Source organism: Dromiciops gliroides, chromosome 4, assembly GCF_019393635.1.
Source record: "Dromiciops gliroides isolate mDroGli1 chromosome 4, mDroGli1.pri, whole genome shotgun sequence".
NCBI lineage: Eukaryota > Metazoa > Chordata > Mammalia > Microbiotheria > Microbiotheriidae > Dromiciops > Dromiciops gliroides.
In genome coordinates this window covers 435536125-435559656 of record NC_057864.1, presented here as the reverse complement: position 1 = coordinate 435559656, position 23532 = coordinate 435536125, and the positions used below count along the sequence as shown (strand labels likewise).

At 40.1% G+C, this 23532-nt stretch overlaps 1 protein-coding gene across 2 annotated transcripts in view; it reads right to left on the bottom strand.

Annotated features, from left to right (window-relative positions):
* GPSM2 (G protein signaling modulator 2) overlaps positions 1-10921 on the bottom strand; it is a 55905-nt gene extending 44984 nt beyond the window's left edge. For both annotated transcript variants that reach the window (XM_044000353.1, XM_044000354.1), the window contains exon 1: positions 10719-10921. The gene's annotated coding sequence lies outside the window, so the exon portion shown is untranslated. The remainder of the gene's footprint in view (positions 1-10718) is intronic.
* Between the last annotated feature and the right edge of the window lie 12611 nt (positions 10922-23532).

The following is a 23532-nucleotide window of genomic DNA, read 5'->3' as shown; positions in this document are numbered from 1 at the left end:
AAGAAAATTCTCCCTCTCAAAGTGACAGCCAGAAGGTAGAAGACATAGCTAAAGTGGTTTGGTTTTTTTTTTGGGGGGGGGTGAGGCAATTGGGGTTAAGTGACTTGCCCAGGGTCACACAGCTAGTAAGTGTTAAATGTCTGAGGCCAGATTTGAACTCAGGTATTCCTGAATCCAGGGCCGGTGCTCTATCCACTGCGCCATCTAGCTGCCCCATAGCTAAAGTGTTTAAGACAAAGCAAGAGCCATGTGGAAGGGATGGGAAGCTCTGGAGTGGGATAGGGTGAGAAGAATGGGAATAACAGGGTGGTTATTGGGAGTCAGAGAAAGTGGTAGGAGAAGGTGAAGATGGTCAGAATTGCTGGAATGGGGAAGGTAGGAGTTTGTAAAGTAATGAGGAAAGAGTTCACATAAGTTATCAACATCCTTAGGGATCTGACCTCAGGTTGGAATCCTTTCAGGGAGTTAGCCAACAGTACATACAGCTGGAGGGCAAGAGGATGGGGAGAGAGACCAGAGGGATGGAGGGAGCACAATGGAAATGGTGTTTTCCTTTGCAAGCCAAGGAAGGTGGCTATTTCTGTCTAAGACACGACCTTTCAAAGCATCGACGCTTCATTCTTATTCCACCTATCCAATTTTAACCTCTACAACATCTCTCATTGCCAATTTCTTCTCTTTACTCACAAAGCCACCCCAGTAGCTCAGACCCTTGTCAACCTCTCCCTACATTACTTCAGCAGCTTCCTAAATGGGCTCCCTACTGTAAGTCTTTCCCTACTCTAGTCTACATTCCATGCAGCTGCCCTGACTAGATCACTCCCCTACTCAATACATTCTAATGGCTTTTTGCAGCTTTAGTAAGAAGCCAGGTAATTCCAATTTGTTAAGATATAGACAATTTCATTTATTGTAATGGTGATCAATGTTCATCCCATCTGGAAACTCCAGACTTTCTTCTTGAATAAAGTATTTATGAGACTTTAGTTATCTACAATCTTTTTGCTTCTTTCATTTTTTAGCTTCAATCTTATTGTCTAAAATTTTTCACTGATCTTAACTGTGCCTGCTTTCAAATTCATTCTTTTTTTTTTTTAAGTGAGGTTAGTGGGGTTAAGTGACTTGCCCAGGGTCACACAGCTAGAAAGTGTTAAGTGTCTGAGGCCAGATTTGAACTCAGGTACTCCTGACTCCAGGGCCGGTGCTCTATCCACTGTGCCACCTAGCTGCCCCTAAATTCATTCTTCTAAGTACTAAGACATACTGTATTTTGACTTGTTGGGCATTCTTTCAGAGTTTAACTTCTTTATCCTTTGCAATAGATGTTGGTCCCTAAGCTATGATTATATTTATGTTTATGGTACTTATTAGCACTACAATATGAGAAATTTGACCAGTCTAGCACTAAAAGAAAATTTACTAAGCCTTTGCATCAGTTTTCAGCATAAACTCAAAATACTTAACCAGTAGCCATTAAATATCCTTTAAATTTATTTCCATGCTAAGTTTCTTAAGTGTTCTGGACCCCAATAATTTTTGCTGAAACACATATTTTGGAATATTTGGGGGTTGGATTTGGTATGGGGACTCTAAAAAAGACTAGAAAGTCACAGAATTAGAGTTGGAAAGGACCTTATCAGTCTAACCCAATTTGGGGAAATATGAAGTATGAATTACCTTCATATCACCAACAAGGAGTGATCTAAAATCTGCATTACGACCTCTATCAACTGAAATTTGCTACTCCCCAAGGAAGACAGTTCAAATAGTCATAGCAAGCTGAAGTCTACCACCTACCTTTCCTAAACAATTAAAGCACTTTGATCTATGTGGATCAAATGAGAATATATGTAAAGCACTTTGCAAACCTTAAAACGCTACGTAATACTAGCTATAGTTGTGCAGTTTACATAAAGAAAGCACATTAAATTATACTGGGTAAACTGTGAAATGCTTTTGATGACCTCAAGATTCACCTTGAAGAAAGAGTTCATCATTTAAAGACTTAATACTTTTCTGAAGATGTTAAATGATTGTGAAACATGGTAATGCCACAATTTCTACATTTGCGGCTCTCCAAAGGACAACACAGAAGTACATGGTAGGTGGGAATAGGCTGTCAAATACTATCAATGAAGAACACACCAAAGGTGGCATAAAAGACATCAAAGAGAAAAGAGGCACAATCAAGCATTTTCTTTCCTCTCAATACTAAGAGGAATTTATAGGTTGAAACAAAACAACAAAACCTCTGAGATAGAACAACTAGTTTATTTGAAGTTTTTTGATACTGTTGACCAACTTAAAAACTCTCTTTCCTTGGTGTTAGAGCTACAACATAAATGTATAGTAACACAGAATATCAAATTTTGTATACAAATCCATCCCTTCTCAACTTTCTTATTTGTGGAGAAAGAACCATGAGCCTTGCAATCTCCCAGGTTTGCTATATTGGTGTCACTCTTATCTCATTATTTTCCCTCACCTCATGCATCCAATCAGAATGTTGACATTTTTATCCCCACAATAACTCTCCTCCCTCTCCTCTCCAATCACACTACCCCCCCCACAGTGCAGGTCAGCCCCTCATCACAACTTACTCAGGCTACTGCCACAGCAGGCATCATTCAAAATCCCTAGTTTCCTTCCTCTCAAGCACCACCTTCCACACGAGGCTTTTCCTGATCTCTCCCCTCAAATCACTAGTATCTATTTTGTATCTACCCACTTACTTATGTACCTGTGGACTAAACTCTAAGCTTCTTTTGGACAGGGGCTGTTTTCACTTTTTAAAAATGTTTTTTTTATTCCTCACACCTAGAATAGTGCCTGGAACATAGAAGGCACTTAATAAATGCCTGTTCACTGACTGGAATCAGAAGAACTGAGTTTGAATCTTGATTCTCCTATTTACTACCTGATTGGAAGCGTGGATCTGTTCTCTTTTGGCTATGGTATTCCTGGTTTCATGTTGGAGTCTTTCAGGAGTTGAGTGGCAAATTCTTGATATTTTCACTTTCCTACCTAGCCCTTAGTCACTGAATAGGTAGGTATTATTGCCTCAGGCAAACTGAGACCAGGTAATTTAGAAAGGCCAAGGTCAACCACTGCATCCTGGGCCATTGCCAGTTGTCTTACCTTTACCTGGCCACTGATCCTTGATAACTCTGGAGGAGAGAGTGAGGCTGAAGACTTTTCATAGCTCCACCTCATTTAAATCCAATCCACTAACAAGTCAATATATCACCCTCACAAAGTCTCTGGTCATCTTCTAGAATGAAGGCCACCAAAATACTACCTCCATGGCCTTAGGCAAATCGCTTACCCCCTGGATTTGGCTCCTCTTCCATAAAAAGAAAGGATACAGTTCTAAATCCTCAAATCTGTCTCTTTTCTTTGCTGGCTTCTCATCTTCTTCCTAACCTCTGATGGTTCACTGAGGAGCTCTGCCTTTGTCTCTCTTCTCCATCTCTCTATGTATACTCTCACCCCGGGTAATCTCATTCACTCCAAAGCTTTGACTACCACCTCTCTATAGATGACTCCCAAATCTCTTTTCATTACTGATTTCTTTTCTGAGTTCAAGACCCCAAACTGCAACTACATAAACCAGCACCTCAAATCGACATAAGCTTATTTTCCTCTCTCAAATGTCCTCCACGGTCTGATTTCACTATTTCTGTCAGTGGGACCAGTCCAGAGCCACCCACCTCCCACCTTTTGGTACACTGAACATACTTGACTCTTCACCTGTCCCATTATTTAACCTGTTACTAAGGTCTCATTGATTCCACCTCCACAACATTTATTGGATCCAGGCACTGTCCAAATACAAGCCCTCAATACTTGCTTAAATCTATTTTTAATCCATTCTGACTTTTTGCTTTCCAATATGAGCCCAAATATCACAGTGTTTCTATGTAGTAGAAGCAAACATTAATTTGAGGAGAGAAGACAAGTGCACATGAAGAACTAGGTGAAGCAAACAATAGAATCAAATAGTTAAAAACAAAAATACCCCCCTTTTAAGGGGGTAGCTGTTTATGACAATCAACAGAAAAAAGTACAGAATAAAGTATTGTGAACTTGTTTTATATCAGGTTTTATTTCGTTAATAAATTGAATATCTTAACAGCCTACAACACTGGACAGAGTTCTAAAATGCAGTAGCAACTAATTTCCCAAAGTCTCTAGAGCAGGGACAATAATAATGTGACTTCTAATAAGCTAATAACATATTTTTGCTTTGAGAGACTTCCAAAAAAATCTAGCTACTGAGTTGTGGGAACTTAAAATTTTAGTAATAATATGATGATGATATAGAAGAATACACACCAGCAAACTTTACAAAAATTTAAATTTAAAGGCACATTCATAGCATAAATATGAAATTTAAAATGTTCCTTCAGTCCAGAACCTACAAAATACTATATGACTTATTTTCAGTCATTAATATTTCCACTTTTACTCATATATAAAGCTAAAAGTGTCCCAAAATATATACTGTACTTGAATAAAGCACTATTAAAGTAAAACAGATGAGATTTTAAAAATATTTTTAAATCATTCAGAGGAGCAGGATAAAGAGATTTAAATACTTCGAGCCTTAATTTAGGCATTATTAAATAATGTAAAAATGACAATCATATCCATCAACCTACATGAAAAATACATGGTATTCAATGTTGACTGCATGTGAAATTCAACCCAAGATTTCAGCAATCCTAAATGAACCATAATAGCCACCATTTATTTAATGCTTTATGGTTTGCAAAGTGCTTATTTCATCTTAACTTCACAACAACCCTGGAAGGTGTTATTATTATCTCCATTTTTGTATGACCAAATTAAGGCAAATAATGGTAAGTTACTTGCCCAGAGTTAAACAGTTGGTAAATGTCTAAGGCTGGTGTTGAACTTGGGTTTTCCTGAATCAATTTCAGGACTCTATCCACTGGGGTCATTTAGACACACATGATCTAAAGCCCAAAGTAATATACAGTTGTTAAGAAATGTTAAGGGGTCCCCAAACTTTTCTTTTTGAGTTGCCATATTTTCCAGAAACACTGGACCCCAAGTATTCAGGAAGTTCTGAATGTGTCAAGGACAAATTCCCGCTCAAACTGGCATGATTTGTTGTTTGCATCCCAAACCGGACACCCTGTGTGTCCTTGGGAGTCAAGACAGAAACAAGCCTACACTAGACTGAGAAACTCCTTGTGTAGCTGGGATCCTCGTAGATAAGCAAACCATCATATCTTCATCGTCTAGCACGTCCAAGGGAAAAGAATGTGGCTTTTGCCATTTGCTCCTCCCCTTTGAGAGGGGTTTTGTCCTTTTCCCACCTTTCCCCCTCCCGTGTCACACCTCTTCAGGTGAAGATCTCTGTTACCTCTTCCTCCCTTTGTCCTACTGTTTATAAAAATTCAAACTTCTGTATGGATTGTGACCTATGCATGTTCATTTCTCTTATAATAAACCTAGTGTTCACCTAAGTTTCATGAAGTTGTGATTGATTGCTTGTTGATACAGTAGAATAGAAAGAGATTTAGATTTAAAGTTAAAGCACCTTGATCTGAATCCTGGTTCTTCTTCTCAACCTGTATAAACTTGGGAAAGCCCTTTCTCCTCTGAGTCTTAATCTCCTCATCTATAAAATGGGAGCACTGAGTTAAAAAGGAGTTCTTACCTAGGGTTTTTGGCCCTGCAAGGGGCCCTAGGATAGATTTCATTGGGTCCATGAATTTTTTGAAAAGTATTTTGATATTGGAGAATAGCTAAACAAGTTGTGCATATGATTGTAATGGAATATTATCGTGCTATAAGAAATGACAAGCAGGATGATTTCAGAAAAACCTGAAAAGACCTACATGAACTGATGTATAGTGAAGTGAACAGAACCAGGAGAACATTGTACACAGTAACAGCAATACTGTTTGATGAAGAACTGTGAATGATTTAGCTATTCTCAGCAATACAGTGATCCAAGACAATCACAAAAGATAAGTGATCAAGCATATTATCGGCCTCCAGAGAAAACCAATAGTGATCAATTTTTTCTTTTGAGTCTTCTTATACAAAATGACAAATATGGAAATATTTTACATAATTGTACACATATAACCTATATATCTGATTCTTTACTGCCTCAAGGAGGAGGGAGGGGAGGGAGGAAAAGAGGCAGGGACAGAATTTGAAATTCAAAACTTTAAATAAAAATGTTAATTTAAAATATGTTGATAACTGCATTTCTATGAAATTTTTAATGTATTTCATCTTATGCATTTAAATACATTAATCTGAGAAAGGGTTCATAGGCTTCACCAGTCTGCTGGAGGAGTCTATGACCCCAAAAAATTAAGAAACCCTGGATTAAATAAACAAATGTGGCATCAAATACGTTAGCATTACTAATACTTCCTCAAAATTACTTTCGAGATTTAAAAAAATTACATTCAGGTTTCCTCTAAGAACAGGGCAATTTAAAACATACACAATATCTATTTTAAGTTCTTAGTAAGAGTAATATTTCCTAACCCTTCAGGAAATCCTCAATTAACTCCTTGGAACTTATCAAAGTACAAAAAGAGTAATTTCTAGTTATAATATAAAATACATATAGGCACATGGAAGTATTTTTTTTAATCCAGGCTAGAGAAGAAATGCAACATGGTTTAAAATATAAGAACATTCAATATTTTGTACCAATCTGACTCACACTAATAAAAACTTCATCTATTGCTAATGCTAACCAGATCAGCAAACTACATTTGATAATATAAACAAATGGTTGTAAGGACACATATTATATAATAAATGTTTGTCAGAAAAAAAAAAGTATTCAGAGTTCTTCCACCAAATTTAAATGTTCATGGAAAAAGCCACAAAAAGGAAAAAGGAATATTATCTGTTTAGTTCCTTTACCTGACTTCTTTTTTTTTTTTCATTCTAGACAATACTAGTTAATATTACTGGCTAAAGGGTATGTTGCTTACCATGAGTAAGGAAATAACTAAATTTAAAAAGACAAAATATTTTTGGAACATACATAATTTTCATTTCTATAGCATTTTACAGTTTAAAAAGTGATTTTATATATTTGTTGTACTAGAAAAAAATTTACTTGTAATGAAGAATGAGTAGAATTTTAAAGAGCAACTTATGAAACCAAAGTATATGATTCAAAATTATTTCTTATTATCATTGTTGGTTAGCTTTCTACCAAAATCCATCACTTACCAAATATGTGCCAGTGATTAAAAAAAAAAAAAACAACAATGGAAAAATGGAAAAAAAGTTAGTCCTTTTCACTTAAGTCTTATCTTAAGCACACTGAATGAATATCAGACTTTTCCCCTCCTTGGTTTATATTAGCAGTTCAAAAAATGGAGTCAAACTAAAGCTGCTGTTAGAAATTCTGATTTAAAAATTACTGCAGAGGGGCAGCTAGGTGGCGCAGTGGATAGAGCACCGGCCCTGGAGTCAGGAGGACCTGAGTTCAAATCTGGCCTCAGACACTTAACACTTACTAGCTGTGTGACCCTGGGCAAGTCACTTAACCCCAATTGCCTCACTTAAAAAAACAAACAAACAAACAAAAAATTACTGCAGAAAAGCAATCTGCAGTTAGTGTTAAAATATATATACATACTACATATTTGTGTATAAAATGTGCATATATGTAACCTATACAAAATATGTGTATTTTATATTTATATATATACATATACAAATAAAACATATGTGTGTATACACACACACACATACTGATAGCGCCTCATGGAAATCTTTTAAGAGATCTACTTTCTCACAACATTGTTTCATTTAGTTATTAGTTTACTATTCATGGCAAAAGATAAATGTGACAATTGTCTACCTTAAAAGTTCTTTTATTATAACCATGGCAAATAATTACTGTTTTTATTCAAAATTAGTTATTTTCTTGTCTGCTTATTCACTACATAGCACCCACCATACTGCCTTGCACATAGTCTGAGCTCAAAAGACATGTGAATAAGGGTGGCTAGGTGGCGCAGTGGATAGAGCATTGGCCCTGGATTCAGGAGGACCTGAGTTCAAATTCGGCCTCAGACACTTAACACTTACTAGCTGTGTGACCCTGGGCAAGTCACTTAACCCCAATTGCCTCAGACGTGAATATTTTATTTGTCTTAAAGATAGATCACTTGTAAACTATAAAGGTAGTACTAACAATGAATGCTGCAGGCTTTGGGAAGAGTGGGCTCAAAACAGAATGTCTTACCCATATTCAATCAATGAAGAGAATTTGGGGAATGGACTATCATCAATATTTTTAGAGGTTGTTAAATGAGAAAAACATGTGACTTACAATACTCAAGGCAGTGAAGTCAATGTTGCAACAAAAGGTAAGAGGATAGTCACAGGATGTTTAAGCTGGAAGACAATCCAGAGATCATTTAGGCCAACTCTCATGATATAAATTAAAAAAACAAAAACAAAAACAACACAACACCTGAGACCCAGAAAAACAAAGTAATAAAATAGATGAAGGCCTCACAGCCAGGGGAGATCTGGGACCTGAACCTGGATCTCCAGTGTCCCTAGATGGCAGACAACATGCCAATCACTGGGCTAAGTCAAACTGAAGGCCATAGCCATGATTCTACCTCCTTTGACACAATTCACAAGGGAATGCAATTGATATTTGTCCAGATCCTATAGATCTATATCTGAATCAATAATGAAAAGCTTTCGGGCAGCTAGGTGGCACAGTGGATAGAGCACCGGCCCTGGAATCAGGAGTACCTGAGTTCAAATCCGGCTTCAGACACTTAACACTTACTAGCTGTGTGACCCTGGGCAAGTCACTTAGCCCCAATTGCCTCACTAAAAAAAAAAAAAAGAAAGAAAGAAAGAAAAAAAAAAGAAAACAATCAAAAACCAAAACATCCACAACCAAATTATCATCTCAGTAGATGCATAAAAAGTCTTTGACAAATAATGAAAAGCTTTCTCTCATTAAAAGGTTCATGCGGTCCAACAATACTTGGAGAAAAAAAATGCCTAACCAAAGCAACACAAAGAATCAAGTCCATGGAAAGAAAAGCTCCCCACTGTTTCTAGGATAACCCAGAAAACTCCTGTGTCTGCCTCCTAAAGCCCTACACAGCCTAGTGTCACAACACCTTTCCAGGCTCACCTGCTACACACTGTTCTCCCTCACTCACGCTAAGCTAAAGCCAAACTGGCCCCTGTGCTGTTTCTGCTTCCCTCACAGAGTTCAGTCTCCAGTGGGGGTGCTTTTGCATAGGCTGTCTTCCAAGATTAGAATGCACTCCCACCTCATATCAAGATTTGAAGAAACCCTGGCTTCATTGTTGGGACTAACATGATTGCCCCCAGTTGCCTGTGCCCTCTCCTCTCAAATTACTTTGCACTGATATATGCATGTTCATGTGGCCTCTCCCCAGTTGAGAGATCAAGGACAAAGACAATTTCATTTTTTTCTCAACATCTCCACCACCTAGCAAAATGCCTGGCCATGCTATAGGTGCTTGTGAACTGAAATGAAGGAAAAGGCTTCGGTGGTAAAACTCTACCCCACCTGACTCATTGATCTTTCCTGCCTATCTCGTGTGCCTAGCTAATCAACAAAAACTTTCTTAACAGTGAGAACACAAGCAATATTGATCAGATGCAGTCACCCTGTTTAACATTTTAAGACTCACATATCAGGTTTAAGATCTTTAATACAGCATTTTGAAAATTCAACTCTGTTGGTATGGTAACTTCCCCCATAAACTAGAAGCAGCTCTTATCTACATCTCTGACAGAATAGAATGCCAACTGTTGACTGTATTCCAATTAAACAAATATTTTATTCTAAAAACGAAGATGACTTAAATTTGGCTCTAAGAAAATGTATCCCTTATGTGCAAAAGTTAAAATAACCCAGCTTCAATAAACAATTTTGTTAACGAATTTTTCCCTTTTAAAATATAAATGAGGCAATTAAGATCCAGTTAATTCTTTATGTTGTGTAGCCTGTTTTCATGTTTGAAAAAAGTGAAGTTTCTAAAGCAGTTCCTAAACCCTGTGACAAATCAACAGGTTGGTGAAGAAAGATTAGGTTTCTTGCGATGCTAACCGAAGGAAATGAGAATAAGACAATGAGAATGTTTAAATTATACGCAGAGGTAGTTAGGCTACCAAAACTTCCAGAAGAGCGACGATTAAAACAGACCCCGGCTGTTTTTACTCCACAAGCACCTGAGCTACCACCTATTGCGCTCTCTCGATAGGGAGACACCCTTTATCATAATAGGTTGTCAAATTTGTGTTTAAAAAGATAAAACTTCGCAAACCAAAGGAGCAGCGTTGCTACACCCCAATTTTTAAACACACACACAGGCACGCGCCTCTCGGTGCATCGCACCCCCAAAGGCTGTCCTTCTCGGGACGCGCAGCTTCGCCCCGTTTCAAGCTGCTGATCTGGGGGCGCGAGGCCCCCGCGCGCGCACCCCGAGAAGGCGTGGGGCGGACAGGGACGGGGCCGGGCACCTCTCAGGCCCAGACGCGCCGCGCGACCTGCGGGGCTCCGCGAAAAGCTCCGGGTGCACCCCGCCCGCGCATCCCCGCAGACTGACCCCCTCCCCCCCAAACACACACACACACACACACACACACACACACACACACACATCCCTGCCCCCTCCCAACCCTGCCGCGGAACTCACCTGCCTCCGGCCTTCTCCTCTGACGACCCCCAGCCGGGAACGGCCCGAAGCAGCTGCTGCCGCCGCCGCTGCTGTTGCTGTCGCTGCTGCCGCGGCCGCAGGCTCCCGTCCAGGCCGATCGCGGCGGCCCCGCCCCCAGGCCGGGACACGGAGGCGCTCCGGGGGCCCGCACGGAGGCAGCGGCAGGGGCAGCGCCGTAGGCTGGCTCGCGCCCCCACCCCCTCCTCCCGACCAATCACGTGGGCCAGAGCTTTCCAGGGCGTCCCCCGCCCTCCCCTCACCCAAACCCACCAATGGGGTCTCCTTAGCTGGGCTGGTCACCTCCACTGCTCTCAACACTTCGGGAGCCGGCCGCCCTCCCCGGAGCAGCATGCGCCTGCGCGGCTCCGGGCTCTTCGCGTTCAAACTGGCACTGCCCCCGCGTCTTTCGTACTGGCCAATGGGAGGGCGCGTGGGCAGGGCGCCCTCTCTCTCGTCCCGTCCCCCGGGGTCTATTCTTCCCCCTCCCGCACTTGCGAACCTGCTCCCTTGGCTTGGCCCCAAGCTTCATTGTTCCGTGGCGAAGGATCCTGACTGGTTCAGAAAGAGTCCCGTTTTCCCCAAGCAGGACAGGGCCTAGAACCCTCCGAAAGGGCAGGAACCGACTGAGCAAGTGCCTCCTTCCCAGAAAGCCCCATCCTGTCCCGGGGAGTGATCCGAGCCCAGGGGTCGCCTGGCAGTCCCCGGGACATCCATTAAAGCTGGAAGGGGGCTGGTCACTTTCATGTACACAGTTATTTTCCTGTGGTCTCCTCCACGAAAGGATAAACTCCCTGAGGAGTAGGAACCCTGCCTTTGCCTTTCTTTATACTCCCAGGGCTTAGCACAGAATAAGCGCTTCACAATAAATGCTTGCCTTGACTTGAAGGCGATCTCATTTTATTAAGACAGAGTTGCATAGTTCAGAAGGAGCTCTTCTGTCCAGCGTAGAGAGTCAGTCAATTAGCACTTATCGGGTGCCGGGCACTGCGTTGAGCACTGGGGATGCAAAGAAAGGCAAAAGCCAGCCTCTCCTTTCAAGGATCTTACAGTCTAACGGGCGGGGGTGGGGTGGGGTGGGGTGGTGGCGGGGAAAGCAAACAGCCGTATAAAAGCAAGGGAGCTGGATCCGTGGTCTTATTGATAAAGGAGCTCAGAGATGAGGAAATTGCCTTTTTTGGTACGGATTGGCACCTTCTCGAGCTAGTCGGAGAGCTGCCAGGAGCATTGAGAAATGAGTGACTTGCCCACGGTTACATAGCCAGTATGTCAGAAACAAGACTTTTACATATAAAGAAGCTGAAATCGTGATTTGTCCGGGTAACTCCAGAAGAGGTTATAGACAGGTTAGTAAATGAAACTCATTTAATAATCCACATTTTACAAAACATGGTACTGCATATAAGACTACTCAGGGAATCAAGAAGACATTTTCCTCATGACTCTCCATCCTGATAGCTGGCTTGCCTTCAGGATAGTGCTGACTCACACATTCTCATCTGAAAAATCATTTTATGATGCTATTACCGGTCTTAAGACTGGCATTGCAAATGTGCCCAGAGGTCTGTTTCGATAGGCATATCGAGTGAATCTAAATTGTTGTAATTTGAAGCCCTTTCTACCTTAGTGGTTAGGTTCCAGCAGCTCCGGTTAGGTGCATCATATTCTCATGTTGCATTAGCTCTTACCTCCTTGTAACCTCTGCATCAGAGAGACTTGTGGCACAAAGAGACAGATTATTATTTAGTGCTGTCCCACTTCAATTGGCTCAGGCATCCACCTGGAACCCTGCTGTGTCCTGGCAATTACATTGCCATAATGTACAAATAAAGAAAGGTATGTTAATAACAAAACAGACAGCTTAATACTATGTAAATTTAGTAGTGATGACAATCCAATTTCCCTGCCAAGATGTCCACAATTCCTTACAGCTTCTAAAGGCTTTATTCACATAGAGGAACACCATCTCTCTCATTGCCTTCTCTCACCAAGACACATGTGGTCCTTCCACTAGTTTCTCCAGGAAAAGGCACTCGTAATCAACCTCTGCTCACCATTATCCCAACTGTTTATCTTCTGATTTAATTATCTTCTTTAAAATGACTCAGAAGTTCACAGAGCCCAACTCTGATGCGTACTACCTGTGTGACTATGGGCAATCAACTTCCTTAGTCCTCAGTTTCCTCATCTGTAAAATAAAGTGTTTGGGCTAGATGGCCGCAGGGTTCTTTTCTTTTCTTTTCTTTTCTCTTCTCTTCTTTTCTTTTCTCTTCATTTCTTTTCTTCCTTTCTTCCTTCCTTCCTTCCTTTCTTTCTTTCTTTCTTTCTTTCTTTCTTTCTTTCTTTCTTTCTTTCTTTCTTTCTTTCTTTCTTTCTTTTTTGGTGAGGCAATTGGGGTTAAGTGACTTGCCCAGGGTCACACAGCTAGTAAGTGTTAAGTGTCTGAGGGCAGATTGGAACTCAGATCCTCCTGACTCCAGGGCCGGTGCTCTATCTACTGTGCTACCTAGCTGCCCCCGCAGGGTTCTTTTCAACTTTAAATATGATCTTAAGATCTTTCAGATACACTGGAAAGGGCCTCTAATCTAGCTAAGAATTACCACTCTTTTGGCCCAACTTTCTCAATAAATCAGTCAATCAATTAACACAAAGTACCTACTATGTGCCAGGCATGTAAGCACTGGGGATACAAAAAGAAGCAAAAACTTGTCCTCAAAGAATCCCCAATCTAATGAGGGAGACAATAAGCAAACAAATGTATACAAACATCTATCTAGACATCTATCTAGATAAATTTATTCATTCATCCATCCACCCATCCATCCATCTATCTATCTGATAAATAGGAACTAGAGGGAAAACACTTCCTATGGGGTTTTTCTTGTGTCCCTCATGCTCTAAGAGGACCAAAATGACATCACTCTGTTGGAGTTGAGGTACAGTGTGTCCAGCTGTGGCTGATCAAACCAATATGAGCTCAGAAGGCTCTACCACAGATTGGACACAAATAGTCCATATCAACATTTGGAGTGGAGGTGTCTCTAAATTTGACCATCTCACATTTGTTTTGAACTACAACAATTCTCTGCTCATAGAGCACAGTGCCTTCTTTGACTCTGGGTGGTCTTTTGCCAGGGTTTCCCATGTCACACAATCAATTCCAAGGTTCTTCAGGGACCTTAAGAGTGTCCTTGTTTTGTTTCTTCTGACCTCCATGTAAGCACTTGCCTTGTATGAATTCTCCATAAAATAGTCTTTTAAGCAAACATACATTTGGCATTTGAACAATGCGGCCAGCCCATCAGAGTTACTTTTTCTGCAGTGAAGTTTCAATGCTTGGCATTTCAGCTGAAGAAAGCATCCCAGTATCTGCTACTTTAACTTGCTAGGTGATCTTCAGAGTCTTCCTAAAACAATTCAAATGGAAAAGATTCCATTTCCTGTCATGGTGCTGGTAGACCATCTAGGTTTCAGAGGCATGCAATGATGAGATCAGCACAACAGCTCTGAAGTTTGGTAGTCAGTCTAATACCTCTTCTCTCCCACACTTTCCTTTGGAGTCTCCCAAACACTGAACTAGCTCTGGCAAAATGTGTCAAACTATCATCCATGTGGATTTCCCTGGAAAGTATACTGTCTAGGGAAGTGAACTTATCCACAGTATTCAACACTTCACCATTCATTGTAACCGATGGTTCCACATATACATGGTGTTGTGCTAGCTGGTGGAGAACCTGTGCTTTCTTGGTGTTAATTATTTGGCCAAAATTAGTATAAGTTGCAGTACTTTGTTGCATCTCAGTCTCAGAGGCTGCATTGAGTACACAATCATCTGCAACCAAAAAATCACATACCAACTCTCCCTCCATTTTAGTCGACTTGTTGCTTTTTCAAGTTAAATAATTTACCATCAGTGTGGTAGCTGACCTTTATGCCATTTTTGTCCTCATTGATGGTGTCTGATAACATTGCTGAAAACAATATGCTAAAAAGCATGGGGGCAAGCACACAGCCTTGCTTCACTCCATTGGTGACTGGGAAAGAGTGAGAGCATTGCCCATTAACCAAAACCCATGCAAGCATGCCATCATGAAACTGATGAACGATACTGATGAACTTTTCTGGGCAACCAAATTTTGACATAATTTTCCACAAGCCCTCATGACTTACAATATCAAAGACCTTGGTCAGGTCAATGGACATTGTGTACAGACTTTTGTTCTGCTCCTGGCATTTGTCCTGGAGTTGTTGAGCAGCAAATGCTATATATACCATTCCTCAGCTTTTTCTGAAGCCACACTGGTTCTTAGGTAGATAACCATTTTCCAGGTGAAAGATCAGCCTATTCAGGAAGACTCTGGCAAGAATCTTGCCAGCAATGACTAAGAGAGAAACACCTTTATGATTGTCACAGGACAGCCTTCTCGAACTCCTGGGAGATAATCTCCTCTTGCCATATAACTCAGAAAACTTCATTTAGCTGGAATAGAATCAGCACCAGGTGCTTTGAAGTAGGAGAAGAGTCTAATGGCATTCAAAACCTATTCTTCAGTTGGAAATTTAGTTAGAGAGAGATTGACTTCAACCTGAGGTATATGGTCATTGGCTTCAGCATTAATTGATGATGATGTGCTGAGAACACTATGGAAGTGTTAGACTATCCAGGATTACATCCTTATCACTAATCAATGTGGATCCATCAGCATTGAGTAGTTGTAGCCTTCAGGGCATCTTAAAACCAGTTTGGATTGTTACTATCAGTATAAAACAGAATTTTGTATGCCTTTTTACTGAGCTAAGAATCCTGTATCTCTCTAAGCTTCATTTGTGCTTTACTTTTTTTTTTTTTTTTTGCGGGGGCAATGGGGGTTAAGTGACTTGCCCAGGGTCACACAGCTAGTAAGTGTCAAGTGTCTGAGGTCGGATTTGAACTCAGGTCCTCCTGACTCCAGGGCTGGTGCTTTATCTACTGTGCCATCTAGCTGCCCCCATGCTTTACTTTTAATGGAGTTAAATGTTGCCTTTTCCAAGTTAATGAAATATCCTGTTGGTAAATCCTGTGGAGTTCTCATTTTTCACCTAGCAGCTTCTGAATTTCCCCATCATTTTTTTGTCAAACCAAACTTGATGTTTGTGAATGTTCTGACCCAGATGAGTAAATGCAGTGCTGTATACCAAATCTCTGAAAGCTGTTTGCTCCTTTTCTCCTCCACTGTTGCCAACTGTGTTTTGGCTTAGTTTTACCTTCAAGTCAGCAAAAAACAAAAACAAAAACAAAAACAACAAACTATTACTGCTTGAAGAAGTGCTCTAGTCTGTTGACATTAAGTCTTCTGATGGTTGTCTTGCCTTGGGGACACCCCTTTTATTGAATGCAAATATTTAGCTTAGAGAGGATAAGTCTATGATCAGTCCAGCTCTCTGCACCACACATTGCCTTCATTACTTTCATATCCTATCTATGGAGTTTTAGTTGGAACTTAAAGGAAGCCAGGAAAGCAAGTAGGTAGAGAAAGGAAGAACATTCCAGACATAGGGGACAGCCAGAGTAAACAGCTGAGAGAAGTATGGGCTATTTTTGTCTTCATACAAACAGATGCAGCCCTTTCTTTCTAACAATTCCTATCATCCTGAGTTGCAGCAGTATCATTGTCACTAACACCATAGTTAAGGTAAATATCTAGTGTCCTGCCAATACCCTGCCAAACAGGGTTAGGTATCTTCCCCAAGGGACAATGCCTTTACTGTTCAGGGGCTGTTGCTCCATTCCAATATTTCTTCAGTTTATTCCCATAAAACACTGGAAGCACGTTGTATTTCTGCCCTCTTCCCCCAAAAGAGAGTTATGCTGCAAACCTTCAGGCACATAGATGTGAAATGGCAGCATTTCTGTGAAAAGAAAAATTTCTGGTGACTTTTGGCAAGTTTACTACCATCTCATCAATAAATGTATATATGCCTTGGAGTATATTCAATCACTAAGTATTTTATAAGATTATAGGATTCCAGAGACAGAAGGGAGTTTTAGAAGTCACCTAGTCTCACTCTTTCATTTTATAGATAAAATTGAGACCAAAAGAAGTGAAATTACTTGCCCAAGATGAAAACCAAGTCCTCTTATCTCTAGATCTAGTGACCCATGTATAATTTACAATAATTGTGGACTTCCTACTTTTGAAAGATGCTTTTCCTACAGGAATTGCTATGATCTCATCAAATAATACACATTAATCTGGAGACAGTACAAGCATCAACCATACTAGGAAATGCTGTTGACATTTTAATGTGTCCTAGGATAGAGTTACTAGAGATAGTATCATTGGGATGAAATGATTAGGCAAAAGTCCTAACTGCTAACGTACTCTAAGACATTGCATAAATAGAAATGACTATCAGTTTTACAGACCAAATTCTTTTTCTGACAATTGTGATCACCCCTATTTTTTCCTCCTCTAAATCTGTGTTACAACAAAGTCTAACAGTCTGAGTACCTGACTTCTGTGGCCCAACTCCCAGATTTGTTGTGGACAAATCAATTACTCTCCTTTGGTCTCAGATAAATTGGTGATATCTTTATTAACTCCCTTGAAGGAATGGTATTGTATGGTGCCTAATTGGTGTCTACAATGTGGCTTAAAAGCCTTAGACTAAAAATACTATTTAGAGGTAAAGCATTATTATCTCTTGCACACATAATGTTCTATTTCCTGCCTTTAGTTGTTGTTTAGAGTTATGTTAATGCTGTTCCAGCAACTAGTAGGGCTCCATGCCTGAGGTGATTACATTCATTTAGTGGGTAAAAAAATACCTACCTCACCTGGGTGTTGTGAGTCTTAATTAATTAATGTTTATACAACACATTGGCATCCTATCATAAAAGGATAAAGGTAAAGTATTATTAACCTCTTCTTTACTTCCTGTGTTTTTTAAATGGTGACTGCCCTATATTATTCCAGAAGAGTTGTTACTTCAGCTGTTGGGTTGAGATAATGCATATTTTGAGGCCTAATTGATTACTACTTGTGAAGAAGTATATGATCCTTAGAAGAAAGGTGTTAAGTCTTCATCTCTTGAATAAATGGGCTGTTTTGTGAAATATTTGGTCCCAGTACTCCACATATATCCATCACTAGGAGGTTTCAAATGGAGGGTGAATTGGCCACTTATAAGGGAATGCCTATTCAGGTGAGTTGTACTAATGATGTCTAAAGTCTGTTTCAACTAAGAGATTGTCGTTCTGTGATTCTGTTGTGACCTTGGCACTTAAGTTCAATTCAACATTCATTGGATGTCTACTATGTGTGAGGCAACATACAAAAAATTATGTCTCTTCCAGGCTTTCAAAGTCTTGCCCTTTCTAGTCCATCTGTGTATAGCCTTGTACTAGAGATGAAGGGTACATTCAAGATGGCGGGAGTACCAGAGACTCTACCATACAAAGATTGGTTGAAGATGTTGCATAAGTTTAGCCTAGAGAAGAGAAAACCTAAGGGAGTGGTAGCCATCTTCATTTATTTGAAGGGCTATCTATCCAATTAGACTCCAAAAGGAAGAGCTAGAACAATGTTTGAAAGTTACAGAAAGGCATATTTATTCTCAATATAAAGAAAATCTTCCTAGCAATTAAAACTATCCCAAGGTGGGATGGACATAATTTAGATGCACTTTGACTAAAATAACAGAGTTCCTTCTTACCTCCCCAGTTCCTTCAACCAATCCTCAAATGTCATGAATTCAAAGATGTTGTTTGAAAAGAGCAGAGTATAAAAAGATTATCACACCTCCTTAATCCTGGAAACTATGTCTCAATGCAACCCAAAGCTGCATTAGTTAATTTGGTTACCTCTTCATACAGCTATTTTGAGAGAAGGGAAATGGGATTAAGTGAATTGCACAGGGTCACACAGCTAATAAGCGTTTGTGGTCAAATTTGAATTTAGGTCTTCCTGACTCTAGGATTGATGCGCTATCTACTGTGCTACCTAGCTGCCCTTCAGGAGCTAATTCATATTAAGATTGCAGTTAACTAAAACCCAAGATCTTTTTCGCACAAATTACAGACTAGCTCTGTCTACCTCATTTTGTATTTGTGAAGTTGATTTTTTGAAACTGTATAATAATACTTTACATTTATGCTTACTGAAGTTCATCTTATTGTATATAATCCAGTGCTCCATCTAGCCTGCTGAGGTCTTTTGGATTCCACCATTCAGGATATTTACTGTTCCTCCCAGCTCTGTGTCATCTGTAAATTTGGTAAGCATGCTATCTAAACCTTTATGCAAGTCACTGGTAAAATAAGTTAAAGCTTAGCACACTAGGCTAAGCATAGATCATAGAAGTCTTTCTACCAATTTAATATCAAATGATTCACTACTATTTGAGTCTGTTCATTCAGAGCTAAAGCTATCTAATTGTATTATTACCCCACCTCCCACCCCTATAGCTCCACCTCTTCCAAAAAATAGTATGAGATTCTAGGTATTCTTCCTTTCTCTTTCTTTTTCCTTTTCTTTTCTTTTTGCCATCCCTCTCTCCCTTTACCTCTTCCTCCCTTCCCAATGGCACAGTAGATGGAGCATTGGAACAGGAGTCCAAATCCAGCTTCAGATATTTACTAGCTGTGTGACCCTGGGCAAGTCACTTGACCACTGCCTCAGTTTCTTTATTTGTAAAATAGAGAAAATAATAACACCTGCCTCTCAGTGTTGTTATAAGGATCAAATGAGATAATATTAGTAAAATGTTTCACAAAATTCAAGGGGCTATGTAAACGCTATTATATATGTATGCATGTGTGTATTTATGCATATATACATATATGTGTTTATATATATATATATACCATTCCATGATCTACCAATTTAGTAACCTTGTCAAAAAAGAAAATAAACTTCATGTGTCATGATCTTGAAGCTCTACCGGGTCTTTGTGACCACTGCTTCTTTTTCTAAACATTTACTAACCATCTCTTTAATAATTGGTTTAAGAATTTCACCAGGAATTGAGTTTGAGCTTACAGGCTTATAGTTTGCTAACCATTCTCTTCCCTTTTATGAAAAATGGGACATTTTCCCTTCTCCAGTACTTCCCTTGTAATCCATGAGCATTAAAATGATCTCTGATAGGTTTGCTCAATAATCACATCAGCCAGCACTTTGAGCACACAAGTGTGGTAGTTTATCTGGCCAAGGCAACTGAGTTCAGTGAAGGTATACCACTGGATGCTCTCTTACTAGATCTCTCCTTACTTATTTTCTTGGGTATCAACTCCCTATTATCCATTTTTGTTCTGTTATTTCCAGTACCAAGGTCATTCTCCTTGACAAAGAAAACAGAAGCAAATTAAATATTGAGTAACTGTCATCCCTCTGTTGTCAGTTATCAGCATCCCATGGAACCCAAGCAGCAATCCTGTCTTTCCTTTAAAGGTCTTAAAGAAGAAAATTTGAAGAACTTTCTTCAATACAGAGCTTAACCCTCTCTCTCCCTCCACGCCTTTTGTTGTCCTTGCCTTTTCTTACCAGGCTCAGAGCTTAATTCTGGGCTTTAGACCTCGTGACATTATTCCATAAGACTGTGCCATACTCATATTCAGCTTCTATTGATGAATTCCCTATACGTCCGCATTGGTCTCTTTTGACGTCTCCTGTTTTTCCTCCTCACTAGGATGGTTTTCAGTCTTGACTCCAGTGGACATTAAACATAATTCTCTCTCTTTGGTAGAAAGGTGGGGGACAAAAACCCAAATCATGGTAAATATTAAGCTAGAAGGTGCCCCTGAGACCATTAAGTTCCATGCCCTTATTTTACAGATTATTTTTACATATGAGGAAACTGGGGCCCCCCAAAATTAGACTTACTCATAGTCACATAATGAGTAAATATCAGAGGCATCTAGGTGGTGTGGTAGATAGAGAGCTGCCCCTGGAGTCCAGGTAGACCTAAGCTCAAATTCAGTCTCAGATGTTTACTAGCTGTGGGAGCCAAGGCAAGTTATTTAACCTCTGTCAGTCTCCATTTTCTCATCTATAAATGGGCATGATAGTAGTAGTACTTGCCCCCATCCCAGTGTTGTTGTGAGGATAAAATAAGATAATATTTACAAAGTGCTTTGCAAACTTTAAAGTTCTCTATAGCTTTTTAAAGGTAGGATTTGGGGGCAGCTAGGTGGCGCAGTAGATAAAGCACCAGCCCTGGATTCAGGAGGACCTGAGTTCAAATCTAGCCTCAGACACTTGACACTTACTAGCTATGTGACCCTGGGCAAGTCATGTAACCCTCATTGCCCCCCACAAAAAAAAAAAATAAATAAAAAGGTAGGATTTGAATCCTGGTTCCATAAGCCAGTGTTCTTTCTACTGTGCCATACTGCCTCTCTCACCCTTTTGCTTTTTAAGTCTTTTAAAATTAGATTTTCAAGATACCAGGGCAGGTGTTTTTGGTTTTGTTGTTGTTTTTACCAGCCTTTGTTAGCTGTATTCCATCCCACTCCAGGATGTTGTAATCCCTTTGTACTGTGGTCCAGAAATACAAATTCTGTTTTCGGACAATACCTTTTAACTATTCCCCATTCAATTTTTCATTTCTGTACCCCATTACCTTTTTTTGTGGGGCAATGAGGGTTAAATGAGTTACTCAGGGTCACACAGCTAGTAAGTACCAAGTGTCTGAGACTGGATTTGAACTCAGGTCCTCCTGAATTCAGGGCCAGTGCTTTATCCACTGCACCACCTAGCTGCCCCCTGTACCCCTTTACCTTTAAAGGGCAACAATAAAGCAAACACAAACCTAAGCCCCTATGACTTCAGTTTCTTTCCCAAGTTGTTGGAATCTTTGGAAATACTTTCTTGGTTCCTTCCAGCAGTATCATCTGTGACCACGTGAATCACCAGCGGTGGTAGTAGTCATCCAGTTTGACAAGTCTTGGGAGGTTCTCTGTCATGCCTTGGATACATGCCTAGGAAGACAACAGACCTTTCATCATTTGAGGTTGACAAATAGCTGCCTTGGTATCCCTAAGTATGAAATCACCAACCACCACTACTTTTCTCTTTTTCATCCTCTAAACCCTACTGGAAGAAAGTAGACACAGCTGGTACAGTGATGGATGGAGCACTGGGCCTGGAGTCAGAAAGACCTGGGTTCAAATTTGATTGAAGACACGGGGTGTATGACCCTGGGCAAATTGTTAACCTCTGCCTCAGTTTCCTCCTACCTCACAGGGTTGTGGTGAGGATCAAATGAGATAATATTTGTAAAAAGTTCTTAGCACAGTGCCTGGCACGTAGTAGGTTCTGTATAAAAGTTTATCCCCTTCCTACAACATTTTATAGATGTGCCCATCTACAAGAGAGATGATCTCTCAATTGCGGCTTCTATGACAACAGAATTTCTCATTCTTTGGAAGATAGGCAGCTACTTCCTGATTTTTTTTCCATCTGTATTTCTTCTGCTCGATAACCTCCTAATAAAGGTCAAGTTTCTTCTCAATCACTTGATCCTTTTTCTCCTCTTCAGTGAAGCTCCACTTCTGGCTTTTGTTTTGTTTTGTTTTAAATGTTTCATTGCCCCTGATAGCCTGCAGGATGGAGAGGCATTCTAAGAGTGCTTCACCTTCTGTTCTAGAAGGGAGAACCACCTACACTTGGAACATAGAGATAGCAGTCACTTGATTGGGGGAGAAATGCATATATTGGACATGATACAGGTCATTGCAAATTGTTCCCTTCTCTCCATACCAATAGTCATTCTCAGTCTTGTTGTGTGTGTGTGGGGGGTTTTGGGGGGGGGGGTTGCTGACCATGAGTATTTACATCCCACCTCCTAAGCATCCCTTTAAGAACTTTACGACCTTTTATCACCTTTTAATAGCTGGAAAGCTACTCATGATTTCCCTTTGTCTTGATAACTCTATAGTTTGTCCTACTTCCTTTAATTTTTCTCCTAACTTTTTATTTGTTTTATAAATTCGTTTTACTTGCCAATTTACTTTAACAATCTGTTTTAATTGGCTTTTCTTACTTACCTTGTGTACTTTACTTAGCACAGTGCCTGGCACACATAGTAGATGTTTAATAAGGCTTATTGACTGACTGACTTTTTTATTTGTTTTGTTTTGTTTTGTTTTGTTTTGGTGAGGCAGTTGGGGTTAAGTGACTTGCCCAGGTTCACACAGCTAATAAGTGTCAAGAGTCTGAGGTCGAATTTGAACTCAGGTCCTTCTGAATCCAGGGCGGGTGCTCTATCCACTGCACCACTTAGCTGTCCTGACTGACTGACTTATGAACCATCTTCTCATCTTCCTTGTTAAGTGTCTTCCATTCCTTAATCTTGCTCCTTTTCCTTGCAATCTATGTTTTTTTCCTTGCAGAATTTGGAATTAGACTCCAGATATAGAGACTGTTTTACCTGAAATCTTCCTCATCTCATTTTTTCCTAGATTCCTATAACTGGTCTTCCTACCTCCAGTCTAACCCTTTTCAAATTCATCCTCCACACAATTCCACTCACCTAGTTCTGAATAGCCAGATTCTACTTCTACCTTCTATGAGAGAAAGAAAGGAAAATGGCAACAACTTTACACCTCTCCAGTTATGTCCCCACTCTTCATAAGCTAAGGTGCCAGTCATGTCACAACTCAGAATCTATTGATATCTCCCCATTTCCTGCAAAACCTAAATTCTTGGCATTCATTCAATGACCTTCACAAACTGGCTCCAACCTACCTTTTCAGCCTTCATACTACTCCCCTTTTTATATTCTAGTCAAACTCAGTCTCCTGTTTTTGTCTTGC